The sequence below is a fragment of the Belonocnema kinseyi genome, chromosome 3 (genome assembly GCF_010883055.1).
Source record: "Belonocnema kinseyi isolate 2016_QV_RU_SX_M_011 chromosome 3, B_treatae_v1, whole genome shotgun sequence".
In the NCBI taxonomy this organism is placed as follows: domain Eukaryota; kingdom Metazoa; phylum Arthropoda; class Insecta; order Hymenoptera; family Cynipidae; genus Belonocnema; species Belonocnema kinseyi.
Genome location: NC_046659.1, coordinates 51,813,926 through 51,822,569, shown reverse-complemented (window position 1 = coordinate 51,822,569; position 8,644 = coordinate 51,813,926). Strand labels below are relative to the sequence as shown.

Here is an 8,644-nt window from a genome sequence, read left to right as displayed (position 1 = left end):
AGAAATGAGTGCCGCTCGCGAAGGAATAATAAGGAAACTCAACTGCCAGTGGGAAGCTTTTCGAAACTGGCAGTAGAAACATTACCGTAAGTAGTAGGCTTGCTGCTGGGCACATTTTTTTTATAAACGATTGCCTTAAATAAATGAACAAAAATTTTTATATTTTTTGGAAAACTAAATAAAAGCATATAAAAAGTTTTGGTGCCATTCCTCTCACGGACAATGGTTTTCGAGCTATCGATATTTGAAAAAATTGAAAAATCTCGAAAATTCCAAAAATGCGAAAACGATGTAGATCCGAAAGTATAGTTCGTATGATTAATGACCATCACACATTTTTTATTCATCAACGTATGGTTTACACGAATTCATACTAAAAACATAAAATTGTTTGATGATAACAATTTTTACAATAAGAAAATGACGAAAATTACTTTTTTCACAGAATTTTTAGGTTATATCGTCATTTAACTTGGCCTAGGAAAATGAGATATTTCCGTTCGTATTGAATAAAAATATATACAACAGCCAAGATTAGTAGTATTGACATGAGATTCTTGCGCATGATATGCGGAGAAATTCTGATGGACAAAGTGAGTAACGACATAATTCTCAAATAATGTGGTGCAGAAGAGACGTTGTAGACACAAGGGAAAGAAATCGGTTAAGATGTTTCGGGCATGTTGAGTGAATGCCAAATAAACGACTAACGAAACAAGTCTATCAAGGCAAAGTAAATGGCAGCGTTCCCAGAGGTAGACCGCGGAAAGAATTGTTTAGAATGTGTGAATGAGACCCTAGTTAGAAGAGAAATCAGAAGCCACAGAAACGCGAGAGCCTACATGAAAAAATGCATGGACATAAAAGAAGCTAGATCAGCAACCTGAGTCGGAGCATTGTTGCGGAACGAGCATGTTGTTTAAATAAATATCACGAGAATTCTGGATAAATCTACAAATTTTATATCCCTTCCTCACATTACTTGACCATACTTTAGCTTGATCAAATTAAATGTCGATATAAAATAAGAAACCTGAGAAAAAAGTAATTTTCGTCACTTTGTTATTGCAAAAATTTTTATTAACAATTAATTTAATGTTTTTTGTACGTATTCGTGTAAATCATACGTTGATGGATAAACAATGTTTGCTAGTAGTTATTCGCATGAACTATATACTTTCGGAGCTACTTCCTTTTCGCACTTGAGGAATTTTCTGGATTTTCCATTTTTTCACAAGTTTATAACTTGAAAATTATTGTTTGTGTGAAAAATGGCACGATATCATTTTTATGTGATTTTATTTAATTTTTCCGAAAAAATATACGCAGCACTATCTTCCTCTATGAGGCCCCTAGCGGACCGCGTGAATGGAAAAGATACTCTATACAGAGCATCCTCATACCCAGCAAACATGGTTATAGAACAGATCTGTAACTGTTCTATAACACAAAAAACGTGTTCTAGAACAGGTTAGTAACAGGTTACGAACATACGAGTAACTATGTCATCCCCCATACGCTAGAACAAGTCTATAACAGTTCTAGAACGCTGGGTCATACGATCTGTAACATTTTTAGAATTATTCTAGATCTCGGTTACAAGTGTTATATAACAGTTCTGTAGCAGATCTAGAACCATGTGACAACCGATCTGTAACTTTTACAGAAGTCAATTTAAAATGTTGTATAACAAATCTGTAACAGATCTAGAACGCTGTGCCAACCGATTTTTAACAATTCTAGAACTTTGGTACGTTGTGTTGTAAAAAATCTAGGAAAATTCTATAACAGTTCTAGAACTGTTACATATTAAATATGGAACAGTATCATGTACCCATCACAGCAATACGATATCCCGGGTTATTTGATTTGAACCCATTTATCTCCCGTGTTCTTCGAGAGATAACCCGTAGGAATATCCTGCTAGGTGGAAATTTTAAATCCGCATGGACGTATTTTGATCCGGGACAGCGCGTACGCAGTCCCGACTAACAAAAATTAAGTGTCTCCATGCAAGAACAAGACGTAGATTTTTCTAGCGCGGCGGAGTTGGCTCCTGACGACTCGTAATTACATTCTGAATCTTTTTTTTTTCCTTACAAGAAAATCGTACGATAATATATGTTTTAAAATACAAAATTTCGAATTTGAATTTTCAGTCGTCAGGCGCCAACTCCGCCGCACTAGAAAAATCTGCGTCTTGTTCTTGCATAGGGACACTCAATTGTAGGTCCGAGATCTCCACATTAGGTATATTCATAAGGGTCAGCTCGAGCGTAGTGCAATGGAAGAGCCTCGCCCTGGAGGAACCGCCTTGTTGATCACGGTAGCCTCTACGCCACGTAAGTATACTTCTCACCATCTCGGCTCCTTTCTTAAGCACTCGACCCTTTATTTTAATTGCGAGAAGGGCAAATCGCTGCGCCCCTTGGTGCACTACAGCCCAAGGCGCCAAAATTCAAATCATCAAATTATGAATTAAATCTTTAAGCCATGAATAATAATTTAGTATTTATAGCATCATAAGAGTTAGACACATGAATATACGAACTTATTAATTAAAGCTAGAATAAAATAATTATTGAACATAATACATAATAGTAGATAATGTACGAGATCAGAATTTAATCAGGTTTCCATGGAGGTTTGGATTAATTTAGTGATTTTCATCAGAAATTGCTATTTTAAATTTTTTTGTGAATTAGATTTTAAAAAAGATTTACAACATTTTTAACAACTTTAGGGTATTTCAGTCATTTATACTGAGAATAGTTATTTTTAATGAAACATCATTACACTTCAAAGAAGATAAAACATTATTGTACAATTCGACGTTAAAGTAACCGTTTTCACTGAAAAAATGTTGATAAAAATTTCTAAGAAGATTAACATATTTATGATATTATAAGGTTATGTTAACATAAATTGTCATTTATCTTATCAATTGATAAAATCTGTAGCAAATTATAGAAGAATATTGGAGGTAAAATGTCAAAATTGTGTTTCTTCAAAACCTGGTTATTTCTCAGTGCTTTAATTTCTTTTTTTAATTTTAATTTTTCGTTATTTTTTCTTCAGCGTAAACCTTAGTCAAATTATTTTGAATGTGTAGAAATAATTAAAAAATATCGAAAAATGTCCCATAATTTCGCTCGGATTCCTGTGGAAAACAAAACATTCTGTCCTTATAAAGACTGAAAAAGCTACATCATACTGTCAAATTATAGCTTTAAGTATTATGATTGCAAGATAACTTTTCGAACTTTATTTATACGTGCTTTTAAAAAAAGTCAATAGCTTATTAGTTGATAATGTTTATATGATCATTGGACTGGATAAATCTAGAAAGCCAGGAATCCGAACGAAATTAAGGTTATTTTTCGATATTTTACAAATATTTCTTGAACTTCAAAATAACTTGAGTTTAAACTAACCTAAGTTTGGTTTTTAGTTAAATTATTTTGAATGCATTGAAATAATGTTAAAATATCGAAAAATGACCCAAAATGTCTTTTGGATATTTCAAAGTATAAGTTTAAATATTTTTATACAACTTTCCACAAGGAAAATTAATTGGAGAACGTCCTTACGACATCTTTACGATGCCCCGATGAGGACGCATGTCCTTATCGTAAAGTTATCTTTAAATATCCCTAACATATTTTAATGTTGCAAACTTGTCTTAACAGCATGGACATACGACGATTTGCCCACGTCGTAATGATATCGTAAAGATGTGCTCCATTTATTTGCCCTCTGAATTTTCATGCTTAGTTACTTAAAACGCAGTGCACATGCTCTTAATGTGTTGTTTGTTTTTAAATCAATTTTATTTAAAAAAAGATGTTACAGTAGTACAATTCTCTCTTCTCGTTATTAGTTATAAGAATAGTTAATTTATTATTTGTGCTAGAATATGAACGCTCGAACTTTAATGCTAGAACCGTTCAGTAACAGATCTCAATTTTTGAACTTGTTTTATTCTAGAACACGTTTGAATCAGGATTCTGGAGCTTTGATATACACTATTAAGGCGCACTTCTAGAACAAGTTTGGAGCAAATGTTATAGAACGTCTGTGATTGATAAGTTCTAGAAGAATCACGTAACAACTGTTCTGGAACCGTTATTAATCTTTGTTCCTAACTTGTTCTAGAACGCACTTGTAACTGGATTCTAGCACTTCGATATAACACTGTTACGGCACAGTTCTAGAGCAAACTTGGAACAAATGTTACAGAACGTCTGTCACTGGTCAGTTCGAGAAAAATTACGTAAGAAGTGTTCTGTTACAGAACAGTGCTTTCAGATAGTTCAAGAACAGTTCTGTCACAATTTTATCACAGTGTTCTAGAACGCTGTTACATTTTTGTTCTAGAACAGTTCTGTCACCATTTTGTAACAACTGTTATAGAACACAGTTTCTGTTTTGATCTGGGACAGTTACAGAACGTGTTTGCTGGACAGTATCCACATAGTATATCTTCCATAACAAAAACTAAAAAAAACAGCAAGATCAACTTTTAAGTTGGTGTAATTCAAATTCTATGTTAAAATCCCCATTAGAAGGTCACCGAGTAATCGCAATATTTGTTTTGCAACGGTAAAAAGATTTAAAAAAAAGGACCTACAACGCCTGCTGACTGCTACTTACAGATGATGCGTTTGAAGTGTAGGCTACTCTGTAGAGTATCCTCCCTAGCGGTAGAATCGGAACGAATCGGGAAGAAGGTACCTTTCTGATACTTTACAATTTCTATGTGAACTTTGCTTCCGTTTTTTTTCCGAATTTTCTCCTGCGTCCCACTATTTATGTTCGTTCTGATTTCTTTCTGAATAAATGTGAAATATATGATCTATTTATTATTATACGTATATATATATATATATATATATGTATATATTCAATTAATAAATATATAAATATAATGAAATAGAGGTTAACTGAAGGGACACTCTGCACTGATCGGAAAGAGTTAGGAGAAAGGGACATTCGGAAAGAATCGGAAATATTCGTGGGACAGCTCGACGTTCGGAAAGAAACGGAAGCAAAGTTCACATAGCCCTTTCCGATTCTCTTTCCGAACTCTTTCTGAATTCTTTCCGAAACGTATCTGAATCTTTCCGAAGTGGCCTTTCCGATTCTTTTCTTTTTTTGCGGCAGGGCTTTCCGTTCACTCAGTTCGCTAGGGACAAAACTAATTTATGTTAAATGGTAGGATGAAAGAAATATTTTTTTGATTTTCTAGGAGGAGTAGAGAGAAAAGTTAAAGAGGGAGAAAAATATGGTATAGAAAGAGATGAGGAATAGGATATATCCAGGGAAGAAATAGTTAACGTATTAGGAATAATGAAGGATGGAAAGGCACCTGGTATAGATGAGATTCCAAATGAAGTATGGAAATATGGAGAGGAGGACCTAGAGGAATGGGCATGGAAAATATGTAATAGAGTATGGAGAGGAGAGGGGTTACGTAATAATATGCACTTCATGAAGTGGGATAAGAGTTTCTTCAAACCCATAGCATACAACTGCCGGTGAAAATTGCGCAGCACACTTGGCACACTTGGTTTAAAGTCATGCTACAGACTTCCTTTTGAGGACGTCTTTAGGCTTTTACAAAAAGATGTCATCAGGTCGTAATAAAGACGTTCTAATCTAGGCCCATAAAGTATATCTTAAAGATGTTATCAGTACGGCTTAAGGATGTTTTTAAAAGGTCCTATGTCTTGCATTTCGTCGTCTTAAGGATGTCTTGAAAGGATATCCAGGGGACAATGTCGTAAGGATGTCCCTAGGACATCCTTGAAGCGTCTTGTATAAGATTATCATTATTCGAAATCAACCCAAATTCAAAGTATTTCTATATTTTTCTTTTCCAAGACTTAAATGCTTAAATGCTCTAAAATATTACGAAAAACTGATTGAAATTAAATTTTTTTAATTTATTTTTTTAAGTTCAACTTAGAAATATTTCGGCTATGAGATTTCTCTAAGTTTTATTGTCAAAATGTGAACGAAACCAAAAACATTCTCTAGAGTAAGCACGAAACTATTCTAAAAGTGGAAAAACTGTTTTATCATAAATTTGTAAATTACACGAAGATATCATAAAGTCAACATAAAGAAACCATGAAGACATCCTATGTGATTTCCGTTCAATGTTTAAGTTTAATGCGCATAGGATTTCCACTATAGGCCACGTGTGAAATATCAAACATCACAACCGTAAAATCGGTAAAATGGTTTTTTTAGGACAATGATGAGTCCCTTATTAGGGTTACCTGAAAAACTATAATATACATGATACATTACGATTTGAATTAGGAAATTCTGCTAAATTAGAAGAATCAAATTTCTTTAATGAAGTCCTTTTGTGGACTGCTCTACCGATAGAAATCTCATAGTATATGCTAAAGATTCTCAAGGCTCTGAGAAGCTCTGAGAAAATTCTCCGCAGGCACTAACATATATTTAAGATCCAAATAACTCGTTTAAATGTTTTAAAGGCTTTAAAATGTCCTTTCCGAAATTGAAATAAAAATATGATCATAAATAACAAGCAGAGATGCTGAAATTGAAATCGATCATAAATAACAAGCAGAGAGGTTATATCAATAGAGTAGCCGACACTCAAGGGTCCTTTGGTAAGCCTTCGGATTTAAGTTTCAAAATAGATTTTTTTCAATTTTAATAGTTAACAGCTTAAAACATAATAATTCGGAATCTACGGGTTTCGATGATTTCAGATATGTAACTTTTTTTCTAAATGATTAAAATTGGAATTAATGCAACGTTTCTCGTAAATGGAATGATATCCGCCGAAAAGACTTTTTTTAAACCAACTAGAAAATTGTATATTAGTATATAAGTTATAATTATAAATAAGTATAATGAGAAAATTCATCAATTAAAAACAAAGTGTTAATAATTTGAAGAAAAATTTAAAAAAGGGGAGTCGGGTTAGCGACGGCCAACTACTGTAAATAACTCTGACCGCTTGGTACATGACGAATACAAAAGGAACATTATAATACCGTCGCATCACTCTTAAATGGACCACTAAAAGGACCCAAATCTCTCAGACTATCTCAGAGACTAAATCATTCAAATCGAACTTTAAAATAGTCTTAAACCGGCCAGGCTTTTTCCACTGAGAAAACTCTGAAAATTCTATCGGCAGGGTGCGCTAGCACGCCCGCGAATTTCAGTTTGCGTATCTCATCCTAGTCCAGCGCTGCCAGAACGAGCTACAAATTTACCCCCACCGCACATACTGTTTGGGAGCCGCAAAACAGAAGGCGAATGATTACCGCTGTAAGTTCATGTGTAAGCCGAAAATGCACGACTCGACTTCGGTTTTCTGCTGTACGGTGATTGCCGATCCGAATGCTTCGGAAGTCTTCAGTGGTCTTCTATTTATATCTCGATCCCAATTTGAAAGAAATGCAAGAAATTGGCGAATTTAATGTTTCGCGTGATTCTTAATTTCATGCATGAGTCGATTTTGAGATTATGTTTTTCAGGTGTATATAATATGCAGAATGGATATTATTACTCTTAAATATAATAATTCAAAAAAATAATGCAAAAAAATAAATTTGAAGATAATACATAATGTTGGTTTATTTCAAAGAATGTGTGGAGTAATTAAAAAACTAATCATTATATTTTTTTGTGGCTGAATGACGGCTCTCTTTTCTTAGAAGTGAGGCAGAACCAAAGATAGGGCCGAACAGGTCAATGTTGTCCCTAAGAGGGCTGGTGTGAATGTGTAATCTCTAATTAGTTCAGATCAAAATTTGATAGGGGCCATCCATATACCACGTGGACACTTTTAGGGTGGGAGGGGGAGTATGGAAAAATTCCACGCTTGACCACGAGGGGGACCTGGGGGCTCGGGCTAGAATCCTCGTGGACACACATTTCTCTAAATCTGTGGAAAATATACTGAAATGAGACAAGATATACTATAGGTATACTCGAACTTTTATATTGTGCTCGCGCACAATATAATTTTTATTTTTATTTTTATTATAATTTTTTTCACAACTTTTCCTTTAAAATTCAAATCATGTTTAAGCTCACGTTCATGAGCTAATCCCAATTTTTTCGGCTAATTCATCGCTCCTTTTGGACTTTTTGTAGTCCGCGATCTCACGACAATTCTATGGACATCATTTTAGTACTCACAAAAATTGCAAATTCTTTTGTTTTCACAGTCAACAGTTCGAAATTGGTTGACTGACTAACAGCTGTTAGTGCATTTTGCAACAATTTATCGTTAAACTGGTCAAAAATTCGAGTGAAAAAGCGTAACTTTAGTACCCTTGAAACCCACGGGGGATAATTATTTGAATGCTAAGAACTAACAATAAGTTTGACTGGCAGCTTCTCGGTGGTGCCAAAGTTGACTGGAAAACTGTCAAACATGTCGAAAATTCGAGTAAAAAAATGTCATTTTATTACTGTTCAAAACCAAGTGGAATGATTGTTTGAATGCTAAAAACTAACAAGAAGTTTGATTGGCAGCTCCTTAGTGGACCCAAAGTTGACTAGCAGGCTGTCAAACATGTCAAAAATTCGAGTGAAAGAACGTCAATTTAGTACTATTGAAATTCGTTGGGAATGATTGATTAAATGC

At 34.2% G+C, this 8,644-nt stretch overlaps 1 pseudogene; it reads right to left on the bottom strand.

Annotated features, from left to right (window-relative positions):
* Positions 1-2,218: 2,218 nt before the first annotated feature.
* On the bottom strand, positions 2,219-2,350 carry LOC117170420 (annotated as a pseudogene).
* Between the last annotated feature and the right edge of the window lie 6,294 nt (positions 2,351-8,644).